The sequence below is a fragment of the Gorilla gorilla genome, chromosome 22 (genome assembly GCF_029281585.2).
Source record: "Gorilla gorilla gorilla isolate KB3781 chromosome 22, NHGRI_mGorGor1-v2.1_pri, whole genome shotgun sequence".
Taxonomy (NCBI): domain Eukaryota; kingdom Metazoa; phylum Chordata; class Mammalia; order Primates; family Hominidae; genus Gorilla; species Gorilla gorilla.
The window spans coordinates 28,266,603-28,286,375 of record NC_073246.2 but is presented as its reverse complement, the minus strand read 5'-3'; the positions used below and the strand labels follow the sequence as shown (position 1 = coordinate 28,286,375).

Here is a 19,773-nt window from a genome sequence, read left to right as displayed (position 1 = left end):
CTTTTATGGTGATCTATGCTCAGTGATCTTTGAGTTATTATTGTAATTGTTTGGGGGCACCACAAATGACACTCAGTAAAACAGTGAACTTAATTGGTAAATGTTGTGTGTGTTCTGACTCCTTCACCAACCAGTCATTCCTCAATCTCTCATCCTCTCCTCAGGCCTCCCTCTTCTCTGACACAGAGCAATACTGAAATTAGGCCAGTTAATAACCCTACAATGGCCTCTATGTGTTCAAGTGAAAGAAAGAGTCACTTGTCTCTCACTTAAAATCAAAAGTTAGACATGATTAAGCTTAGTGAGAAAGTCATGTGGAAAACAGAGATGGGCTAAAAGCTTGGCCTCTTGCATCAAACAGCCAAGTTGTGAATGCAAAGGAAAAGCTCTTGAAGGAAATTAAAAGTGCTACTCTGGTGAACACATGAATGATTAAAAAAAGTAAAGTAGCCTATTATTGATATGTAGAAAGTCTGAGTGGTATGGATAGAAGCTCAAACCACCACAACAGTCCCATAAATCAAAGCCTAATCCAGTTGAAAGCTCTCAGCAGCAAGATTCGACCCTCTTTGAGCAAAAAAAAATTCCAACTCACTGAAGGCCCAGATAATTGTTAGCACTGTTTACCAATAAAGTATTTTTTAATTGAGGTATGCTTTTTTTTTTTTTTTTTTTTTGAGACAGAGTCTCACTCTGTCACCCAGGCTGGAGTGCAGTAGTACAATCTTGGCTTACTGCAACCTTTACTCCCAGGTTCAAGAGATTCTCCTGCTTCAGCCTTCCAAGTACCTGGGGTAAATTACAGGTGCACACCACCATGCTCAGCTAATTTTTTTTTGCATTTTTAGTAGAGATGGGGTTTCGCCATGTTGGCGAGGCTAGTCCCAAACTCCTGACCTTAGGTGATCCAACCACCTCGGCCTCCCAAAGTGCTGGGATTACAGGCATAAGCCACCATGCCCAGCTGGGTATGCATATTTTTTAGACATAATGCTATTGCACACTTAATAGACAATAGCATAGTGTAAACACAACTTTTATTTGCATTGGGAGACCAAAAAATTTCCACGACTTGCCTCATTGCAACACCCGCTTTATTGTGGTGGGCTGGAAATGAATTTGCAGTATCTCTGAGTTAGGCTTGTATGGAAAAACCAGGGGCATGAATTAGAATGAAGTGGCAATGGTAGGCTCCCCAACCCACCAAGGAGATATCAGAGTTAGCGCTGCAGCCCACATCCTACCTAAACCCCCGTTGGGTCACATAGGAAGGGCAATTACTGATAGGGTTACAAAAGGAGGTTCTTGTCAAGCACATCAGTGTCCATTTGCCTCTGGGTCCTGGAACATCAAGAATGGCAACCCGAAGAATATTTCCAGATCCCCTGGCCTACTGACTGGCAGACAACCAAAAGATACTTACGATAAGTTAGTTAGAAAGCAGAATGAATGCCATGGATGAAACAGAAATAATACAAGGTCTCAGGACTTACTGATTTTTGTGTATTATGAGTAAATCAGGTCAATCTTAGAGTATGCTTCACTCTAGCAAGACCAAGTGTTCAAATGCAAATTGGCTTTCAATAAAACTAAAACAGGCTCAAAATAGATCAGATTAAAAAACATTTTTTCACTAAAAAATTGGATGATAAAACCAAAGGCCATGCCAGTGCTGCTCACTGCTTTCCAATGAATGAACCATCAATTTATTCATCTGATAAATATTTGTTGAAAAAATAACATGTGATAAGCACTGTTCAAGGCACTGATGAACCAGACACAAGAGCTATCCTAATGGGGCGAGGGTCACGGAACGTGAGCAAGAAAAATGCAAAATAATTCCAGAGAACGACTGTCACAGGGAGATAATAAAGTGGGTTCCTGTGATAGAGAATGACTGTGGAGAGGAAGTGGGGTACTTCTTCCAGCAAAGTGGTCAGGAAAGGTCTTTTGGAGAAGGAGTAGTGTTTCACTGAGACCTGAGTGGTGGAAAGAGGGTAGCAGGGGAACAGAGACCAAGCAGAGGAGCAAGCTGGATCTGCTATTAGGGATCAAGCACTATATATGCTTGATGAACTGGTTTTAGGCCCAAGATATCTCAGTCTTTATGATTTAATTTGCCCTAAAGGCTTCATGTTCACCTAAGAGACAGAGATAATGACCTGGAGAAAAAGAGAACCACTGAGGAGGACTATATCATGTCTGTTATCCAGCCCGGGTGCAGAGACCTCTCCTGCAAGAAATGAATGGAGCTGCAACAGGCCAAAGATGGAGGAAGGCACTGTTTTCACAAGGGGCCCCTGAGACCAAGGTCCAGGGGACAAAGCACATTTCCAAGTAAAGGAGGGGCCTACCCCCATTTCTTTAAGAAGCCCAGTGTGATTCAGGCTCATTGTGCACAAAAGGAGGAAACAACACTATTTTTACACCTTGAAAGCTTCAGAAAGTGCAGATATCAGCATATTTATAGAGAACTGCACCACTGAGATGGTGCAAAGTGTAACTCTCAGGGGCCCTGGGAAGGAAGAGACTCCCTGAATGAGCCAGGGTGGAGGAGCAGAAGAAGACTTTTCACAAGCACATATAAGACATCCCATTTCCTAGGTGTATTTTGTGTCTACATGCAACATGGATGAGTCAGAAAAGTGTGAGATGTGTCACCGTATCCCCAGCCATAAAATCCCCTAGAATGTCACCCTCTTCTCCTAATCTTCCCTTCACCTTTTTGTTCCCCCGAGGATATGGTTTTCTTTGCTTCCCTCTTTAGCGATGGCTATTTTCCCTCCTAGGTCTGGAGGTGGAGTAGGTGGCCTCGTTGCTCTTTATTGCCCCTTTCAGAGAATTCTCCCTCCCTCTTCCCTATACCCTCCCCAACCTTAAGGCTCATATCATTGCTGTTATAAACTGAATCATGTCCCCCACCCTCAAATTCATATGTTGAAGTCCTAACTCCCAGTACCATAGAATGTGATTTGGATATGAGATATTTAAAGAGGTGGTTAAGGTTAAATGAGATGATTAGAGTGGGCCTTACTCCAATATTACTCATGTCCTTATAAGAAGAGGAAATTAGGACACAAACATACACAGAGGAAAGACCCTGGGAAGACAAGGGGAGAAGACAGCCATCTACAAGTCAAGGAGAAAGGTCCCAGAAGGAACCAACCCTGCCAACACCTAGATCTTAGACTTCTAGACTCCAGAACTGTGAGAAAATAAATGTCTGTTGTTTAAGCCACCTAGCCTGTGGTATTTGTTAGGGCGGCCCCAGCAGACTAATACAATCAGACAGCAATCCTTCCTTGTTGCTGTTATCTGCAGCCCTCTTTGAAGATCTTATTTTTTGATTGAGTCCTGTTGCTGTCTCCTACACGACCTCTGTCATTAATCCTTGGTGATTGATTTCTATGTGTGTAAGCTTTCCAACACCTTGGCCTCTCAGTTCCTGGTTCATCATTCTGGCCCAGCCATCCATTCCCATGGTCATAGCACCAAGCAAACTCTCCATGAGGTGTTGAGCTCTTTGGCCCCTCATAGATGCTGAGCAGGATGGGAGCACCTAAAGCCCCCAGCCAGATATGCTATATAAATATTTTCACTTTCTATATGCACCACAATAGAAAAAAAAATACTAGAAGGCACTGCCCTAGGTCTTGTGATTGCCAATAACAACACTCCACTCACAACCTCACTTCAACAATCACTTTTCTTCCAATCACCATCTCCCATCATTACCAACCCCCTTCTCTAGTTATTTACATCCAGAAATGTTTGACTCCATTGAGACCTACATGCCATTGAACCTTCCAAAATGAATGTTTGTTGAATAAATGAATGAATGGATGAATTTTCTTATCACAGTCTCACCTCCCCCTTTAACTTTTCTTTCCCAAACTTATAGGATTAGGGCAGGGCTATTTGTGTACTGAGGAAAATGTGACTTTCCTGGTACGCAAAAACCAAAGAAATTAATCTTTAATTTAAAATCATAGTTTGTGGGACATAGCATGAGAACTAGGAAGCCCTTATAGCAGCCATTCACGCCACCTTTTCTCATGCTCCTCATCATGGATGTCAAGAAACACAGAGACTGTGTTTTGGGGGTTCTGTATTTTTCTTAGCTATTATTCATCACAGCTAGCAACAAAGACTAGTATTCATGCAGTTGTCTTCAAGGACAAGGTGAAGCAATGGTTGATATTCTGCAAAGGATTGTCCATATCTTATTTATGGATTACATGTGATAACATATTTTGACCCTGTCCTCTAAAAATCCACTAAATGTAGACAGTGAAAAATTCAATAGTCCACAGAAAATGTTACAATCTGCTCAGATGTCCTAATGTTACTTATCTACTATCTTCAAAAATATATAACTCCCTCTCTTCTAAAGCTTTATATATGTATCTTCAAACTCTCCTGCCCAACTAATCCTACTGAGCCATGAAATCGTAGCTTTTGGCAAGACCATCAGACATCACGATGACTGTACCTTCCCTGCCAAGATCAATAGTCTCTATCTTTCATTTGCCTTTGTCTAGGTTTCTACCCATATGGCTACCTAAAACACTGTCTCTTTAGTTACCCTCATCTTACCTCCACCTATTGCAAAATTACAGAGACTTCTCTGTTCTTTTTCTCATTGTTCTATTTTTATAACTATTTTATTTTGAATTCTGTTGAGTGTAGACAATTAATATGTGCCTTGTGGAGGGCATGTGTTCCAAAAAAAATGTTAAGCATCATTGTATAACATTGTTCAGCCTCCTGGGATTTTTTTTTGAAAGAATTTAATGTGTCTTCATGTCTCAGAGCTATATCTATATATAGCTAAAACTACATATGGCTTTACGGCTGTTACTCTTAATGACTAGCACTTTGTTCATACTTTACAACACTTATTATTGCATATTATGGTCAACCATTTAAGTGTCTGTTTCCTCTGCTAAACAATGAGTTCTTTAAGGGCAAGCAGCAGGTCTTATTTGTATTTATATTCCCAGAATCTTGCCAAGGGCCAAGGGCCTAGCATAAGTTCAGTAACTATTTCTTGAGTGAAAAAAAAAGTGTCATAAAGTTATCTAACTGTGTGTGCATGTTTATGCAGGGAAAAAAAACTAGCCATTGAGTTCTACCTTCAATGAGGTAAATAAATCAGTAGGGTAAAATTCTATTTTAGGAATTTCTTAAAACAACAACCCGAAATGTTCCATTGCAGAGGCAGAGAAGCAGTCACACATAGATATCAGTCACTCTTAAAGCTGCTTTGGAACCTCAGATTTGACATCATTAGTAAAACTGACATCATCATCACCAAGAATATAACAAGAGATCTGAGGTTGACAAAAGAAGCATGTGTGATCTACCACCATCTGATCTTTGACAAACCTGACACACACAGGCAATGGGGAAAAGATTCCCTATTTAATAAATGGTGTTGGGAAAACTGGCTAGCCATATGCAGAAAACTGAAACTGGACCCCTTCCTTACACCTTATACAAAAATCAACTCAAGTTGGATCAAAGACTTAAACCTAAGACCTAGGACCATAAAAATCCTAGAAGAAAACCTGGGCAATATCATTCAGGACACAGGCGTGGGCAAAGACTTCATGACTAAAACACCAAAAGCAATGGCAACAAAAGCCAAAATTGACAAATGGGATCTAATTAAACTAAAGAGCTTCCACACAGCAAAAGAAACTATCATCAGAGTGAACAGAAAACCTACAGAATGGGAGAAAAATTTTGCAATCTATCCATCTGACAAAGGGCTAATATCCAGAATCTACAACGAATTTAAACAAATTTACAAGAAAAAAGCAAAAACCCCATCAAAAAATGGGCAAAGGATACGAACAGACGCTTCTCAAAAGAAGACATTTATGCAGCCAACAGACACATGAAAAAATGCTCATCACCACTGGTCATTAAAGAAATGCAAATCAAAACCAAAATGAGATACCATCTCACGCCAGTTAGACTGGTGATCATTAAAAAGTCAGGAAACAACAGATGCTGGAGAGGCTGTGGAAAAACAGGAACACTTTTACACTGTTGGTGGGAATATAAATTAGTTCAACCATTGTGGAAGACAGTGTGGCAATTCTTCAAGGATCTAGAACTAGAAATACCATTTGCCCCAGCAATTCCATTACTGGGTATATACCCAAAGGATTATATATCATTCTACAATAAAGACACATGCACACATATGTTTATTGCAGCACTATTCACAATAGCAAAGACTTGGAACCAACCCAAATGTTCATCAATGATAGACTGGATTAAGAAAATGTGGCACATATACACCATGGAATACTATGCAGCCATGAAAAAGGATGAGTTCACATCCTTTGCAGGGACATGGATGAAGCTGGAAACCATCATTCTCAGCAAACTATCACAAGATCAGAAAACCAAACCCCACATGTTCTCACTTATAAGTGGGAGTTGAACAATGAGAACACATGGACACATGAAGGGGAACTTCACACACCAGGGCCTGCAGGGGCTGGGGAGCTAGGGGAGGGATAGCATTAGGAGAAATACCTAATGTAGATAACGGGTTGATGGGTGCAGCAAACCACCATGGCACGTGTATACCTATGTAACAAAACTGCACGTTCTGAACATGTACCCCAGAACTTAAAGTATAATTTAAAAAAAAATACTGGCATATGCGGTGAATTGCATACTCAGTTAATGCATAAATAATTAAAAATTAAAAAGAAGCATGCATGATTCAAATATTATCACTATTCTTGGGGTCAAAACTTTCTCTTCTAGTTTAATATAGATTCCCCTAATTCCAAGTCTAGCTTTTATGCCAGTCACAAAAATTATACCCAAATATCCCAAGTCACTTTGGGAAGAAAAATAATTGATTCTATTAGTCAAATAACATTCTATGTTAAAAGCCAACTGAATCTAGTCAATTTCTTAAAAACCAGTTATTGTTTAGATGTATTCAGTCATTATAATTTTATTTTGTGTAGGTTATCTGGGAAGAGTTTGATTCAGCCCCGCAAAATCATAACTTATTCTTTCCTGTGGAGTATTGTTTATTCACCAGCCACTGTCCGAGAGAACTGAGGACTCATAAGAAAATATATAAACTTTATAGTGACTTATAGAAAAGATATTTACTAAAGACACAATCTTTTACATGTAAAAAACAATAATAATTGAAGTGAGGTTGGTTCTCTTCAATTTTTATAGTCTAAGCATTCCTGTTAACCTATACGGAGCATTTATTAGTTGTTAACAAACCCTGAGACATCTCGATGCTAAAGTACAAAAATCTACTATGAAGCTGCTCCAAATATCATATTATAAGTAAAGAATGTTTAGGTTCTTTCCTTTGAGCAAGAACATGCATACTCTGTGATATGGTTTGGCTGTGTCCCCACCCAAATATCATCTTGAACTGTAGCTCCAATAATTCCCACATGTTGTGGGAGACACCCAGTTAGAGATAACTGAATCATGGGTGTGGTGTCCCCCATACAGTTCTCATGAATAAGTCTCACAAGATCTGATGGTTTTATAAGGGGTTTCCCATTTCACTTGGCTCTCATTCTCTCTTGCCTGCCATGGAAGAGGTGCCTTTCACCATGATTGTGAGGCCTTCTCAGTCACATGGAACTGTGGGTCCATTAAACCTCTTTTTCTTTATAAATTATCCAGTCATGGATAATCTATGAAGCATGATAAATTATTATCCGGTCATGGATAATTTATGAAGCATGGATAAATTATGAAGCAGCATGAAAACAGACTAATACACTCTTGTATGAGGTCCACATGAAAAAGCAAATATTTACAGTGGTCCAAACCAGGGAAGAGATCAGCTGTAAGAATGGAATTTGGAAGAAGAAATTAAGTAAAATAGGCCAGACGCAGTGGCTCACACCTGTAATCCCAGCACTTTGGGAGGCCGAGGCGGGTGGATCACGAGGTCAGGAGATCGAGACCATCCTGGCTAACACGGTGAAACCCCGTCTCTACTAAAAATACAAAAAATTAGCCGGGCATGGTGGCGGGCACCTGTAGTCCCAGCTACTCGAGAGGCTGAGACAGGAGAATGGCGTAAACCCGGGAGGCGGAGCTTGCAGTGAGCAGAGACTGGGCCACTGCACTCCAGCCTGGGCGACAGAGCAAGACTCTGTCTTAAAAAAAAAAAAAAAAGAAATTAAGTAAAATATATTGATATTTTAAAATTATGTCCTTTCATAATATATTGTTCAGACAGTTTTTTTCATTGTTTCTGAAATGCAATTTAAATGTAAATATATTAGAGTTTGAAATGAATGGAGCTTAATTTCATTAAAAATCACTTATTCAATTGACATATAGTGATTTAATCTTTTAATAGACATGTTTTTAAAATGTAACCTATGAAAAATATATAATATTTTATTTTTAAATAAGATAAACTATAGGAACTATCTGAAAGGATGGTCCAGTTAAATATATTCTCCTATAAAGCCCTGCTAGATTTTCAGGCAGAGGTCATGAGGCTTTGGAATACACATTCTAAAAGAGGAAATTGTATTCTTCTCCAGACTTAACAGTGTTGTAAGTCAGGTCACATGCTGGCTTTCCCTGTCCTCCAGGAAGCACTTGTATCTATATGATTTTGGGGTCAACATGTAAGACTTCTATCTTGAATATACTTCTTTTTTATAGCCTGTGTATTAGTCAGCATTCTCCAGAAAAACAAAATCAATAAGATATATAGATTTATAAGAGATTTATGATGAGAACTGACTCACATAGTTAGGGAGGCTGAGAGGTCCCATAATCTGCTGTCCATAAGCTGGAGAACCAAGAAAGGCCAGTTCGAAGGCCTAAGTGCCAGGGGAGTTGATGTAATTCGCAGTCGAAGGCCTCTGTTTGGCTGGGACCTCAGTAGATTGGATGATGTCTGCCCACACTGGTGAGGCCAGCTCTTCTTTATTCAGTCTACTAATTTAAACGCTTATATCTTTCAGAAGCACCCTCATAGGCACAATCAGAAATAATGTTTTACCAGCTATGAGGGTATCCCTTAACCCAGTCAAGTTGACACATAAAATTAACCATCACAGTCTACTTAGAGAAACTTCGGCTGCGGGGAGTGCCAACTCCAGACTTGTTTTTTCTTCCCCACATACCTTGCTAGAATGAATCATTGAAGCAGTGAAAAATTAGCAAGAAAGTTTTCTCTTTTGATGTTTTGGCTTCTTATATGACTATGGCTGGTTTCATTGCCTTTGAACTGGTATCCTTGCTTCTCTATTTCCTAATACAGGTGAATATGTTCAATGCATTCATTTTGTGAGAGACCATCTCTCCCCCAGAACATTTTTCTCTCGTGGTAATTCCTGAAAGCTGGAGACTTCACAAGAGGTAGATTTTCTTAGTAGACTAATCATAGCCTGGAAAGGAATAGGCTAATGCTTTCACCATGCTTTGTCTGCGCCGCACACTAATTCCAGCAAGAAATTCACCTCCGAAATGGAGCTGGAAGTAGGGTGGGGGAAACAAGTATGTTTTCCCTTCAATCTTTAATGTCCTCACTGACATAACCCTCCAAATGGAAAGTATAGGAAAACATTAAAATCTATGCTTATGCATAGCAAATAAATAACCCTAATTTGAAGCAATGTTGGCATTCATACTCTGGAATTTTTAGTAACAATTAATAATATTATATTTTGCATTTATATAGTACATTATTCCAATCTATTTCCTTTTTTGAGTTTCACAACAACCTACTAGGGAGACTAAGTCAGATATTTTTATTTCTATTTAGAAATCATAAGATTAGGCTGGGCACGATGGCTCACGCCTGTAATTCCAGCACTTTGGGAGGCCGACGCAGGCAGATCATGAGGTCAGGAGTTTGAGACCAGCCTGGCCAACATGGTGAAACCCTGTCTCTATTAAAGATACAAAAAATTAGCCAGGTGTGGTGGTGTATGCCTGTAATCCCAGCTACTCGGGAGGCTGAGGCAGGAGAATCGCTTGAACCCGGGAGGCAGAGGTTGCAGTGAGCTGAGATCACACCATTGCACTCCAGCCTGGGCAATAGGGTGAAACTTTGTCTCAAAAAAAATCACAAGCTTAAACAACTTCTCAAGTTCATAATAGAATAAAACTAGAAACTGGAGCCTTGGTCCTTGAAATGTTTATTGTACACCACCAAGATTCACTACTATTTGGACAAATAGTCAACAAATATCAACTTATTATCTCCAGAGAAAACAATAGGCAATGCTATACACACAAAGTATGTGTGAACACAAAGTATTTTGAAAATATGTTTGTATATTTATTCATATTTATTCTGTGAAACCTTTAACTAAGTCTTGGAGATTCATCTTTCCCACATGACAGAAAATCAACCATGAAGCCATACAGATGGCAAGCATACTCTTTTAGAGGATTATATAAGGCTTTAGGAAAATATCATACATAATTATAGACATCTTTTTAAATACATAACATATTCAAGAGAAAAATTCAGAGGAATTTATTACATTAAGTTCTAGTTGTAGTCTAACAGTAGAATTTAAAGCGGAAGGAGGTAAGGAAGAAAGGGGGGAGGGACAGGAAGGAGTATGGGAGGATATCCAACCCACTGGGCTTTTTCCAACACCCTAAACTTAAAGAGAGTGCACTTTAAATTCAACAAAGTCTGGAGTGAATGTAATTAAAGAGTATATCAGTTAAATGTATTCATTCAGCTACAAGTAACAGAAGACTCAATATATAGTTGCTTAAAGAATTTATTTTTGTAATGTAGAAAAATCAAGAAGGAGATGGTCTGGGCTGGTGTATTTTTTTGATAATATTATCAAAGAACCAGGGTCCTTCTATTTGCCAGCTCTGCCATCTTTAGTGTGGGACTATTGTCCTCGGAGTCATAAAGAGGCTCTTTGTCCTACCTAGCATTATTTGTCATTGCAAGCAGGAAGAAAGAGAGGAAAAAGAAGGCAAATCGCTGCTTTTTGCAGTAATTTCCCCTATAATTCATTAATCTACACTCTGCCACATGGCCACTTCTATCTACAAGGGAAGCTGATGACGCAGATACTTCTCTTAGAGGCTTCTATAGTACAGAAAGGCATGGAAGAGGGTACTCTTGAATGAATCTACTCATCATATCTCCCCTACATAATGTTGGACTGCAAGGTATGTCTTAATAGGGAGAGCTTTGAAACTAATCCTGAAAAATAAGTCTAGAATACAGTGAGAGAAAGAAAATCAAGACAGAAAGAAGCACACAGTGAAAATTCTGCAAGGTGCATTTTGTTTTTCTCTTTGCCAATGTGAAATGTAAGTTAAAGTGGACCTATGTAATATTCAAATTTGGGAAAACTAACAAACCCATCTGAGTGCATATTAGGTATCTGATAAATATTTGTTGAGTAACTGAATGGATGAATTGTAGTCCTGCTTCTTCTTTTGCGAAAGTAAATTGCGTCTTTAAGTTAAGGCTGTGTTATGTAAAGAGGTGTTCAGGTTTGAAAATGAATTCACTTCAGCTCACTAGAGTGAAAGGTAAAAGCTTGAGAGTATGCTTCCAATCCTGATCACTAGAATTAAATCTCAGACCTATTCTTATTCAGGTGATTAGTTTTAGCATTTGAAGGCTCAAGAGAGACACATTATTTGCTTGTTCTACTCTTTGATAAAACATGTCTAGAAAATACCTGACCACAGAACTACCATCACTCTTAACTTTACTTTTTATCTTTTTTAAAAATAAATGAAACTGTAATTTCACAAAGTCTCAAGTAGAAAAGGAAGATTGAGCTTTTGCAGTGAACTGGACAAAATAGTTGTTTTGTGGGAGAGACCTCACCCAACCAATCTCACTTGAGCTGTACAAAATGAAGGTAGACAATATCATGTACTAGAAGATTGGCTCTTTTTCACAGGAAAGGAAAATTATAGGTTTTGACTCAAGTAATAACCTGAACATAATGGAAGCTTTTCTTTCTAAAAAAATGAAGAGGAATTGTGAGTACATAATATAATTTAGTCTCAAGATGAAATAAAGCAACAGTGACTACACAGTGTTTTTCATTTTAGGAAACTATTATCCTAGTAGATAGATTTTTTTTTTTTTTTTTTTGAGATGGAGTCTCACTCTGTCACCCAGGCTGGAGTACAATGGCACAATCTTGGCTCACTGCAACCTCTGCTTCCCAGGCTCAGGTGATTCTCCTGCCTCAGCCTCCTGAGTAGCTGGGATTACAGGTGCCATGCCCAGCTAATCTTTGTATTTTTAGTAGAGACGGGGTTTTGCCATGTTGACCAGGCTGGTCTCGAACTCCTGACCTCAGGTGATTTGCCCACCTCAGCCTCCCAAAGTGCTGAGATTACAGGTATGAGACACTGCACCCAGCCTAGAAGATAGATTGTCAATGCTGAACAGAAATATGTAATGATTCGATTCAATGAAATCTGCACCTGTTGGATCTCCACTTTGGGGCTACAAATAGGGCCAGGGGAAACAGACATGAAACTGCATAGCCTCTGCCTTCCAATTATTCTTAATTTTGTGAAAAAGGCAGATGTAAACAGCAAGCACACAAATAAACTCCAGAACACTACAAGTGCTTTCACGGAGGCACCAAAAAGATAAATATAAACAAATCTGCCTCGGGTAATGAGAGAAGATCTCAGAAAAGTTGTTGGACCCCAGCAATCTGGCTTCCTGGCTTTCAAGCCTCTGTAGAGTCCCCTCCCACAGTGAGTCAGGGCTTGCCTGGATGACGAGTGGAATACTGAGGAAATGACAGTGTGTGGAATCCAAGAGTAGGCCATAAAAGAGATTTCTACTTCTACTTGCTCTCCCCTTGCTCTAAGAAAAGCCAGCCTCCATGTTGTAAGAATACTCAACAGCCCTAAGAAGCAGTCTACTCATTGAGAAACTGAGACCTCCTGACAACAGCCAACCAGCTTGCCAGCCATGTGAGAGAGCAATCCTCAAAGCAGAACTTCACCTTCTCAAAGCAGAACCCCAAAGCCAGCACCAAACCTTCAAATTAACTACAACTGCACAAGACACCCTCAGCCAGAACCACCAAGCCAAGCCAATTTTGAATTCCTGGACAATTGCATAAGATAAATATTTACCATTGTTTTACATCACTAATTTTGGGGCTAACTTGTTATGCAGCAATAGATAACTAATGCAGGTCTTAATGGATCAACTGAAATGAGCTAGACAAAGGAGTACTAGAAGTCATTCTAAGAAGAAGGAACAGAAGACGCAAAGGCACAGAGATATGAAACGGTCTTTTAAGAAAGGAGAGACTCAAAATGCAGTGGCATGGGGTATATGGAGTGGCAGTAAAGAAGATGAGGGTAGGAAAGAAAAAGCATGAATGCCAAGATGAGGAGTTCAAGTCTTATCACTATAGGCAATTGAGAGGCAGTTGAAGCTCCTAAGTAGTAGCAATAATCAGCCTCATTATTATAATCACCTATGCAAGGCTAACTATGTACCAGATATTGTTTCAAGCATTTTCTATAAATTCATTAAACCCTCACCCTCCTACCCCACGAAATAGGCACTTCTATTATCCCCATTTTACAGATGAGGAAGCCGAAGTACAGGTAAAGAGGCGTGGAGGTTGAGGACTGTTTGCAAGGGAATGATTAACAAGATGGATCAGGAAAACAATGGAATTGGAGACAGACCGGAGGTACTGATGAGTACTCAGGGAAGTGTCATCAATCCGTGGAGGTCACAGTGGGCTGAGTTAGAAGTACTTGAGCAGGTGAGTTAAAATGTAGAAAGCTGTGATCTTAGAAGGGAGTCCAGAGGAAAGATGTTATCATTGCTAAGAAGAGGGTAAATGATAATGGAGTTAGCTTCAGGGGCAGGTGATTGGTTAATCCAAGATTAATTCAAGACACAATAAAAAGAAAAAAAAATCTCATATTGGTTGTGTATCCCTTATCTGAAATGCTTGGGATCAGAAGTCTTTTGAATTTCAGATTTTTCTCAGATTTTCAAATATTTGCATATACAGTCACGTGTCATATAACATTTTGTTTAAGAACAGAATGCGTTTATACAACAGTGGTCCCAGAACACTATATTATATTTTTACTGTACCTTTTCTATTTTTGTCATGTTTAGACACAAAAATGCTTAACATTGGGCTATAATAATCCACGGTATTCAATACAGTAACAAGCTATACAGGTTTGTGGCCTAGGAGCAATAGGCTATACCAGGTAGCCTAGGTGTGTAGTAGGCTAAGATATCTAGGTTCATGTAAATACACTCTGTGATGTTTGCACAGCTACAAAATCGCCCAACAATTGCACTCCAGCCTGGGCGACAGAGTGAGACGCTGTCTCAAAAAAAAAAGAAGGAAAGTTTAAAGAGTACAAGGCTGGGGTCTCAGTATTGTCTACATGGAAAATTTAAGGCTGCCCATTGAGAGTGAAGGGATTTAGTATAAGAATACTAACTAGAGTACCAAAGATTGTAATGGCCATCACAGGAAGTGAGAAAGGAGCTGGCAGGTACTAAAAACCAACACCAGGCCACCATAAGATCTCCTTGGGTTTGTATGTCAAAGGAATTCTTTTTAGAGAGTGATTTAACTGGCTAGAAAATAATCTATAAAAGCCTAAAAGGTAAACTCAAAAAAAAATCACTTCTCAGAATGTATAACCGCCATTAAGTGACATGTGACTGTACATAATGAGATATCTTTGGATTGGGACCCAAGTATAAAGATGAAATTCATTTTACTTTTCATATACACCTTATGCACATAGCCTGAAGGTAATTATATACACTATTTTTAATAATTTTGTGCATAGAAGAAAGTTTTGTCTGCGACCCATCACCTGAATTCAGGTATAAAATTTTCCACTGTGGCGTCATGTCAGGGCTAAAACCGTTTTGGATTGGGACCATTTCAGATCTCAGATTTCTGAATCAGGGATGCTAAATTCGTAAGTGGGAAGAACAAAAGAAAGCTATCTAAAGGAGGAAAGAAGGAAAGTTTAAAGAGCACAAGGCTGGGATCTCAGTATTGTCTACATGGAAAAATTTAAGGCTGCCTGTTGAGAGTGAAGGGATTTAGTATGAGACAGAATACTAACTAGAGTACAAAAGATTGTAATGGCCATCACAGGAAGTGAGAAGGGAACTGGCAGGTACTAAAAACCATCACCAGGCCACCATAAGATCTCCTCGGGTTTGTATGTCAAAGGAATTCTTTTTAGAGAGTGATTTAACTGGCTGGAAATTAATCTCTAAAGCCTAAAAGGTAAACTCAAAAAGGACATAGACCAGAGCCATTGGTGTGATAAGTAATTGTAAGTGGTCTCATAAGAGGAAAAAGAATGTAGTTTTTGTTTGTTTGTTTTTTACTGGTTCAACATTTTGTTCCAAAAGAGTTTGCTTTATTCAAAAAGTACTATGTTCTTGGGCTGGGCGCAGTGACCCTCACCTGTAATCCCAGCACTTTTGGAGGCCAAGGTGGGTCAGGAGTTTGAGACCAGCCTGGCCAAGATGGTAAAACCCCGTCTCTACTAAAAATACAAAAAAATTAGCCAGGCATGGTGGCGTGCGCTTGTAGTCCCAGCTACTTCGGAGGCTGAGGTATGAGAATCACTTGAACACAGGAGGCGGAGGTTGCAAGGAGCCAAGATTGCACCACTGCACTCCAGCCTGGGCAACAGAGTGAGACTCCGTCTCAAAAAAAAAAAAAAAAAAAAGGACTGTATTCTTAAGACCAATCTGTGTATTAGGAGAGTCCCCTTCTCACATTGACCTTACAGTCAGCTTGGTAGGGTAAAATCAATTCAAAAAACAGTGAAATCAAGTATTAAATACAGAATAACTCCAAGTAAGAGGGTTAAACTTTGAAGTATGTACAATTAAGATTCAATCTGGAAGTTTGTCATTTAACCAAGTACTGAATGACACTGATAATAGCAAATATTAATATTGCTATTAATATTAAACCTTCAATATTAATATGGAAGGTTTGCTGTTGTTATAATCAGTAATAAATGTGTCCATTACCAACAGTCACTGTGTACAAAATTTGGTTTCTCATAAGAAGGCTCTTCCGTCAAGGATATTTTTAGGGTAGCTATAAAATCATCATATCACCTCACTTTTCTTTTCTGGGAAGACTCATCTATAAATGGAGGCTATGATTTTTTGCCACCTTCCCCTGGGAGTTCTCAGTATCCTTGTTTGTATTTTGCAAGATGTTTTAAACGCCATGGGGGAAAGGTGCTGTGAAATTACTATTATTATCCAGCTCCTGTTTTCATCTGTATTTACTTCTCTATAAGCCCTTTTCCTAGTTTCTGTAAAAGCTAAACACAGAATGTTACCTTGGGATGTTAATGAACAACTAAAAATCACCCAGAATTGCTTCTGAAGTGAAAGTCAAGTGCAACAAAAAGAAAAGACCATCTAGAAAGAAAATCAGAATGAATATATTTATTATTTAGAGATAAGCATTTCTTTAACTGGCTCCCAAGATTTTTTTTTTAATTAACTAATGACCTAATTTAGCTCCTTGAGACTCAGATTTCATCGAAAACCACACCATCCTGGTCATACCATTTTGTGGAATAAGTATGAATAGAGCCAGCACCGGCCCCCTGAGGTAGCCTGGATGTCAATACCAGGTTTACTATCGGTTGAAGTTCTTCACTCCCTCCTCCGCTCGCCCACTCACTCTTTGTGTTCCTTATAATTGCACTTTTAATTTTGCATTGTGATTATGTTCTTTTCTGTTTTATTTACTCTTCCTTAAATCTACCCTGGGAACTAACTACATCTAACTCATTTTAAATCACCACAGTGCCTAGCAAAGTTCACAGTAAAAGAGAAGTGAATGTTCTTATCCTAAATTACTCGTTTGATCAATTCTACCCAAAGATCAGTACAATTGCCTAACACTCGTCAGTTCTAAATTCCATTTAAAACCACCCTTCTAAAATATAAAAGGCAAAAGCCAAAATTAAGGTGAAAGGAATGCTAAACAGAAAACAGGCTGAGTGAGTAGTCCTTGAATATGCTAAAACAAGCCTAAAACCCACTGATGGATCAAAAGCTCCTTCACGTCACTACCACCACGTTAGCATGTTCCAAATTATATCAAACTTGTTAATTACATATGTACTAGATTGAAAGTTTTGTGTTCCTTATTCATCTTTGTACCCCCAATTGACTTATTAACATAGAAAGTCCCAAGACTTAGTTTTGTAAGAATAATGAAGCTCTTATCACTAAAATGGATGAAGTGTATATGTTTTGATTTCTTTCTAAAGAAATAATGCTTCTTCTCTGCTCCTCCTCTCTTGAGCACAATAAACACATTAAAGCTTCTGCTCATTCCTCATCTCCCCTATGAACCACTCTTTTTAAAAAGTAGCTCCCTTTTGGTCCTCTCTATCCTTCTCACCTATTTCTATTTTCTCCACTGAACCTAGCGTTATATGAATTCACCTTACTCATCTGTCTATGGCCCTTCATTTTCACACCAGAACATAAATTTCTTGTGAGCAAGACCACCATCTGTATGTTTCACCACTGTATCCAGCACACAGAACAATAATGTTTGAACCTGGCTATATACTGAAAACACAAGAGAGCTTCTAAAGTGACAGATGCCCAGACTCAAGTCAGAACAATTAAATCAGGATCCCTGGAACTAGGTACTCAAACCTTACTGTTTCATCCTCTTTTAAGACAAACAAGTAATTATAATTTCAGCCAAGTTTGAGAACCACTGACCTAGAACATAACCGATAAATCAGTAAATGAGTGGATGAATAAATCAAAGAACAATTGACTAGAACTCACCACGCATTACTCAGTATCTGACTTTTGCATAAAAAATGCCCCTTTGCTTGGTGCAAAGCTACAGCTTTAACCCTAAATAACTGTCTTGGAAATTATGGATTTTAATTTAAGCATCTTTCTTTACCACCACTGGAAAAGCTACTCATGGTGGGTCAGTAGCAGATTATTTGTTTATTAAGGACAGTGCATTATGGAGCCTGAGTGAGTAAAGAGAATCCTTGGAAAATCCGAAGATGGGTAAACCTGTACATGACAAATGGATGGGTGTGAAAAGAGAATTGATTAGCACAAACCAACCCATACACAGCTTTTGAAAAATGGGAGATGTCAGCTATCCAGACAAAGCAGATATACAATACTCGAAATCATCATCACATGAAATCTTTTGAAAATATTTGTTTTACTCTTCCTTCTCTCAATCAATAAAATCCTTATGCAGTTATTAGAGGAGGGAATATTCACGCCGATTATATCTTGCTCTTCAGTGATTTCCTTGGGCTGGATGGATTTATTCCTGTATTTTATATGTTATTCCATCACCCACTCATGCTCTGCTTCAACCAGTAATAGAGAAAAACATTAAAAATCCTATCAAGTTCTGACACTGTAAAAGTCAGCCATGACTTTCACTTTGGGTAAGGCACATATTTCTTCAGTCTTTCCCATCAGCCATGGGACAGTGAAAACAATAAATGGTTGAAAACATTCACTTAACTTATTGGAGGGGAACCGTTTCTTTTCTTTGCAAAACTCTATTCCCTCCATCCTGGCCACAAGTGCCAGGTGCCAGGTAATATAGATTTTGACAAAAATTACTTTATCCAATTTCCAAGTCATGAAGGTGCTACAAGTAATTACTAGGAACAGTCATTAGTTAGTAGAGTGGATACAAACATGGAATTAACTTAAGGTTAAATTTTTTTATTTTATTTTTTACTTTAACTTTTATTTTAAGTTCAGGAGTACATGAGCAGATTTGTTACATAGGTAAATGTGTGCCATGGAGTTTTTATTGTACCGACTGTTTCATCCTCCAGGTATTAAGCCTAGTACCCATTAGTTATTTTTCCTGATCCTCTCACTCCTCCCACCCTCCACACTCCAAAAGGCTCCAGTGTGTGTTGTTTCCCTCTATGTGTCCATGTGTTCTCATCATTTAGCTCCCACTTACAAGTGAGAACATGTGGTATTTGGTTTTCTGTTCCTGTGTTAATTTGCTAAGGATAATGACCTCCAGCTCCATCCATGTTCCTGTAAAGGACATGATCTCATTCTTTTATATAGCTGCATAGTATCCCATGGTGCTGATGTACCACATTTTCTTTATCCAGACTATCACTGATGGGCATTTAAGTTGATTCCGTGACTTTGCTATTGTGAATAGTGCTGCAGCAAACATACGTGTGCATGCGTCTTTATAACAGAATGATTTATATTCCTCTGGGTATATACCCAATAATGGGATCGCTTGGTCAAATGGTATTTCTGTCTTGAGGTCTTTGAGGAATCACCACACTGTCTTCCACAACGGCTGAACTAATTTACACTCCCATCAACGGTATATAAGCTTTCCTTTTTCTCCACAACCTCACTAGCATCTGTTATTTTTTGACTTTTTAATAATAGCCATTCTGACTGGTGTTATATGGTATCTCGTTGTGGTTTTGATTTGCACTTCTTTTATTGGCTAAACTATGTCTTTGTAAAGTAAGAATGATTTATTTGACTCTAGGTAATATTCACATGCTTTGGAAGGTTGTTTTATCTTGTGTTTGCCAAAAGTAAAACCCACGGGGGAAGATACTCCCTTTTCTGTCCCTCAGAGCATCACCTGAGACATGTACTCTGGAGAGAAAATCTGTGGCCTTGACCACACCTTTTCTTCATATGGGTTATTGTCAATCATGGTAGATCCACTT

General features: G+C 38.8%; 1 long non-coding RNA gene across 1 annotated transcript in view; it reads right to left on the bottom strand.

Moving 5' to 3' along the window:
* Positions 1-19,773, bottom strand: part of LOC115931845 (uncharacterized) — a 211,971-nt gene that overhangs the window by 5,684 nt on the left and 186,514 nt on the right. The gene's annotated exons all lie outside the window — the stretch shown is intronic.